Consider the following 5,828-nt stretch of genomic DNA (forward strand, 5'->3'; position numbering starts at 1 on the left):
GAGGGGTCCGGGCTCGTTCCTGAGCGTGACCCTCCGTGTCCGCTCCCAGGGCCTGAAGAGCGGTGTCCTGCGCCCCTGCTCCGGGCGCCTCTGCTGCATCGATGGCACCTGGGGCTCCCGGGCTCTTCTGTGCCGCTGGCCTGGGTGTGTCTATCACAGCGGGTTTATCATGGAGTTTGGGGAGCATGTAGTGTTTTCTGGGGCTGACGCCCCCCTTCCGCCTGGATTTAGCCGGCAGGAGGCAAAGCCAGCCCAGAGGCCAGGTCTGAGCAGCTCCCCCCCCCCCCCCCCCCCCCCCCCCCCCGTCTTCTCCCTGCTCTGTGGCTCTGGAGGCGGGTAGAGAGGATGTGAGGAGGGGGGCTCAGCCTTTGCATCTCTCCAGGCGTCCTTCAGAAAGAAGATGAAATCCTCCTGCATCAGCGTCTGCTTAGGTTGGGCCGGTTGGAATGGAAGCCCCTGCCCCAGGACAAGCACATCCTTAATGTCAGCGACTCTCTCTCCGGAGACGCTGAATTCAGATTTGTTGATTTGGCATCGTTTGCCCAGAATAACCCTGACCGCTCCCTGGGCTCAAGTTCTCACTTTCATTATCTACGAAATTACCTCCAGTTGAGACTTTGTGTTTAGTTCACAGTTTGAGTCAGGGAGCAAGACGCCTCCAGCTTCACCTTTGGAGAGTCGGTGCTTCTGGTCCCCTGTGCCCTCGCCCCCCGCACTTCAGGAGGGTTAGTTTCTGTGGAAGCTGCTGTGGGGATTGTGATCAGGACTGCGCTGAACCTGTGGTTTGCTTTGGGAAGTCTGCACATTGCAATACCATTAACTATTCCCATCGCCAAGCACAGAATATCTTTCCATTTATTTCTGCTTTTAATTTATTTTACTGGCATTTTCTAGTTTTTCAGTGTACAGGTTTTTCTTCTTCATTAAATATTTCCCCAGGTATTTCATTCTTTTTGATGCAATTGTAAAACTTTCCAATTGATGCTTTCTGATGGGTCATAATGAGGGTGTAGGCACGCAACTGAATTTTGTGTATATACTGAATTTGTGTTCTGTCACCTTACTGGATTCATCTTTTCTAACCATTTGTCTTTTTTGATGGAGTGATGCTTCCTGGTGGGGGATTGCACGCAGGCCACGGTGGCCTCAGACAGCTTCATAGTGCAGAGACTAACCCCTGTGCCCCCAGGAAGGACCGAGTCTTCCTTTGTGGGATGCTCCTCAATGACAGGATTCCCGGGTTGTGTCACAGAACCCTGCCCTTTGGGCCACAGCTGGGGGGAGGGGAAGCAGAGCTGGGGGCCGCAGGCTGTGGCCCAGGGAGCGGCTCATGGCAGAGCCCTGCTCAGCAGACTCCGTGTCGGGGCTGCATCCTGCATGGTCCAGTCACTTGTGCTGCTTCTGATATGTCCATGTGACTGTCAATATTAAGACAATGGATGGGCCTCTCTGTGGTGCAAGAGGTTAAGCACCACACTATGAAGCAATCTGCAGCCTCCGCAGCCCAAGTTCGATCCCCTGGCCGGCCAGGGAGCTACCCACAGGCGCTGCAGACCTCTCCTGACTTGCCTGCTGCTCCCTTCAGTGGTGCATTTCAGTCAACCTGCCTGTTCTGTTCCTTACTCTGTCTCTGGTGGGTCCTCTCACCCCCCGCATCTCTGGCCTGTACCGCAGCTCTTGTATGTATAAATAAATAAATCTTTAAGAAAAAAGACAATGGAATAGTTGATTGTATTAAACACCACTTTCATCCACTCAACCCTTCAAAACAACAATGGATTCATAAATGTCTGGTATGTGCTGAGATGTGTTCTAGCCCGTGGTCGAGTTGGATACACAGGGTCTTTCCTGCCATGGGGTGTAAATTCTAAAAGCTTCTCTTGAGGAGCCGGAATGTCAAAGCCCAGTGGCCACAGCTCCATGAGAACATAGAAAACCAGGGAAGAGCCAGATCACAGCAGCTCAAATCATAGCCTCAGAGTGTCCTTCCCCTGTGGGATGTGAAAATCATCCTCTTGGAGAAGGCTCAGCCATCCTGGCTGCCTCCTGCAATATCCAGCACATAGTGGGCTCTTTATGAAAGTGTCTTGAGCGATGGGGACAGTTGTGACCAGATCTTTGAGAAGAACAAACTTGCTCATTCATTCAACAACCCGAGAGCGGGTGGGTTTTATGCCAGGGGCATAAAAAGTGTCTGGCTTATCTAAAGTGATACTGAAAACAGCAAATCGCTTACGATGTACACAGCAGATTATATTTAAAAGCATGGCTTCTTGTCATTTAAAAAAATGTCACCCACAGCTCACTTTTTCAAGTGTTTATAATTCCAATTCGTGTATAACACAGCCATTCTCTATTTGTATGCATTTCTGTAATATCCTTCTTGTTACTCCACCTCATAACATAAAGGCCAGGGCCTGACAATTACATCTCCCTGCCACCCCACATATACCTCTCTGTCACCCCGCATCACCCCTGCTTCCCCCAGCCTGAGAACAAGCTGTCTGCTGGGGGGTGCGGGTGGGGGGTCCCTGCAGACTGTTCCAAGCTGCTCTCGGCCATTTCGTCGACGCAACCGATGTGCCCAGAAAAGCCGTTTCAAGCAAAAGCGGCTGTTTCTCGCGGATCCACGAGGCCGTGTCCCCCTCCGCCAACGTGACCCGCGTCCCTCGATGGGCACAGCCCCCGTGTGGCCCCTGCTCGTGCTCCGCCCGCAATACCCCAGAGCCCCCTCCCTCCCCTCTCTGCCTGATGAGCCTCAAGCGCGTGACACCCCTAGGTGTCTGTGGCCGCCCCTGGAGGGGACCCCAGAAGAGCAGGGGGCCGCGTCTCTGGCATCGGGAGGTGCCGGCCGCGGGGGCGCGGCGAGCCTTTGCCGAATGAGTAAATGTTGCTCCGTCCTCAGGTTCTGAACCGGCCCTGGGGCCAGGGAGGCGGCCCGGGCGCCCGCCCGCCTTGCAGAGCCTCGGGCCCGCCCGACGCGCCCGACGCGCCCGCTGCTGGAGCCGGAGCGCGCCCAGACGCCACAGCCCATCGGACGCCCCGCCCGGGACTGGGGGGCCGTGGAGCGGTCCTGGCGACGAAGGCGCTGAGAAAGGTGAGGAGGCCGCGGGGAGTGAAGATGGCGGCGTCCCCCCACGGTCCAGTGCGCGAACATTGTGGGGGCCGTGTCGGGTGGCCTCGCTGTGGAGGGAGTCTCCCCAAACCCAGTGGCTTCAAGCAGCGCCCTGCTCCTGCGTCTGCCGGCCATGGTGGGATGGGTCCCGGGCCCTCGTGCCGCGGGGCGCACGGCGGGGTTCCCGGCACCCCTGGCAGGTCCGAGCCGACCTCACCGGCTGCTCCAGCCAGGAGCGGCCCCCCTCGCCAAGCCCGCGCGCCCCTGCCCCGCGTCCTCAACGCAGCCGGGCCTGACTGGGCCCACGGGGCTGCGCGGACGCTGCTGCCTCGCGGGCAGGGCCGGCGGGGCGGCGGGCCGGCGGGGCCGAGGTGCGCTCGAACCCTGAGGCGGGGCGGGAGCCCGGCCGTGGGGTGTCCGCTGGCAGCGAGGTGCAGGCCGCCACCGACGCCGCGGGGTCCCCGGGAAATGGCGGGGAGTGGGGCGCGGAGGGACGGGGTCTGCGGCGCCCGAGGTCGTGATTTGCGCTCTGGGAACCCCGGAACTGGGGCGACTTCTAGGGAGATTTTTGGGTTTGTTTTTGCAGGCGGGATGTCCTTGTCTCTGTGGGACGCGGGCGGTGGAGCGCGGGCGTCCTCACTGGCCGCGGCTCGGCGGCTCCGGAAGGAGGCAGGTAAGTGGACCCGAGAGGCAGGGCCCCCCCCACCCAACTCCTAACGGACCTGCTGGCCAAGACGCTCGCGGGGCGCCGCCCCCCCACGAGGCCAGTGCCATTTGCGCCGCGCCGGGCCCATCAGCCGTGGGGGCGGCGGGGTCCATCAGGCGGGGCGTGAGTGTGGGGTGTCCCGGTGGCCCGACCCCGTCCTGCGCAGGCCTGCCGGGTCACAGGCTCTGGCTGTGGGGCGTCTCCGGGAGCCGGGAGGCCTCCTTCTGCCGCCGGGAGGGGCTGTCCCGGAGGTGAGGGGCAGTCATGAGGACACCCAGGCCCCCCGCGCTCCTCCCAGCCTGAAACTTGCAGGGGGGCATCAGGGAGGGCGGGGCCGAGCACCGCCAGCCGCCTGGTCACTCACGGCCTCTCTCTGTGCCCCCAGACCTGCCTGCTCTGGACGCCGCGTTCCCCCAGGCCCGGAGCTCCGTGGAGGAAGGCGCCAGGCCCGGTCCCGAGGACTCCCAGGTAAGGGGACTCCCCCCTCTCCGCGGACGCCCGCCCTGGGAACCCCACCCCGTCTGCCCAGGGCTGGCCCAGGAGGCCACGGCATAGTAGCGGCCCCCCGCCCCGTAGCCCCTCATCTCTGCACCCGGCCGTCCCTCGCCCATCACCGCCACCCGGCCGTCCACTCCCCCGGCCCCCTTGCCCCAACCTCGTGCTCCCGCGTGCCCCCCCCAAGTGTGGATCCAGTTTGTCCTTCACCACTCAAGGGCTCTCAGCCCGCCCACTGCCCGCTCACCCACTCACCCGGGCACCCTTGCTCACTGCGGTGAGGCGCCGCCAAGCACATCCTCAAGACTGTCTTGGGGCCACAAGCCCTGGGCGTGAGGCGGGGACGGGCTGCCCTCAGGCGCGTGTCCACCCCCTGCCCTGGAGGCCGCGGCTGCTCACCGAGTGCAGGTGTCCCCGCCTCTTGCTCGACCCGACTCTGATGGTTCAAGTCAGAAAGAGACTTGGGGGCAGGAAAGGCCGGCCCCGGGGGTGCGGAAGGAGATGACTCCGGGGGGCAGCTCCGGGCCATAGGCTTGTTCTGGGGCCTCCCGGAGAGGCCAGAGCAGGTGGGGGGCGGGGTGGGGGAGTGCAAGCGGAAGTGTGGGTGCCATGGGCTGGAGGAAGGAGGGGGTGGGGGGGCTGATGGGTGTGGGTCTCCTTTGCGCTGAAACGATGGCCTTTGCTGCAGGAGGGCCGCAGGGGTCCAGGTGAGGAGGGTTGTCCTGGCTGCTGCTTGCATGGCCCCAATGCTTCCTGTGCACGTGGGGGGAAGGACACAGGGGAGATGGGGACCGAGGTGGCTCTGCAAGGAGCAAGGAGAGAGGAGCGAGGGCTGGACGAGGTGGAGGGAGAGGGCCAGAGCCATTACCTCTGAGCTCTGAGGGATGAGCAGCCCCAGCACACCCCACCCCGCACAGGAGGGTGCGGCAGAGTCAGTGCTGGCCCCCAGTGAGGTTTGGTCACCAGCTCCATCCACCTGCCCATGGTACAGCCACCCCCTGTGGGTAGCCCCCTTCCAAGAAATGGGGGGGGATTTGTGGCTGTCGGGGGGGGGGTGGGTTCTTCGCGGGTTCAGGCAGCTGGAAAGAGAATCTCGGAGCCTGATGTCACTTTACCTGTCACCCAGTCGCGTCCTCTTACAGCTGAAATCACAACAGCTCAGCATGTGCCAGGCCGAGCTATCCCCGGGGCCTAAAGCCCTCCTCCTGCAAGTGCCCCCCCAGCCATTGTCACACCCCCTTTTGTCTCAAGGTTTCCTGGAGTGGCCCAGAGTGTACCAGCAGACCACCATCATCCTGGTGGTCATCTTCCTGTTCCTGGTGTTGACCAGGATGCCCATGCTTTTCTTTTTTTTTTTTTTTTTTTTTTTAAAGATTTATTTATTTATTTGTTTGTTTATTTATACAAGCACTGGGTACAGTCAGAAGCGCGGGAGGGTGAGAGAATTCACCAGAGCCAGAGCGGGGAGCAGAACAGGCAGAAGGACCGAAGTACACTGCTGAGGGGAGCAGT

At 61.2% G+C, this 5,828-nt stretch overlaps 1 long non-coding RNA gene across 1 annotated transcript; it reads left to right on the forward strand.

Moving 5' to 3' along the window:
* Positions 1-3,746: 3,746 nt before the first annotated feature.
* Positions 3,747-5,614, forward strand: LOC129144851 (uncharacterized). Its single transcript, XR_008549573.1, has 3 exons — positions 3,747-3,788; positions 4,207-4,289; positions 5,568-5,614. It is a non-coding gene; the product is annotated as an uncharacterized LOC129144851 (long non-coding RNA).
* Positions 5,615-5,828: the final 214 nt, after the last annotated feature.

Source organism: Talpa occidentalis, unplaced genomic scaffold (assembly GCF_014898055.3).
Source record: "Talpa occidentalis isolate TD23 unplaced genomic scaffold, MPIMG_talOcc4v2.1 talOcc4.11, whole genome shotgun sequence".
Lineage (NCBI taxonomy): Eukaryota > Metazoa > Chordata > Mammalia > Eulipotyphla > Talpidae > Talpa > Talpa occidentalis.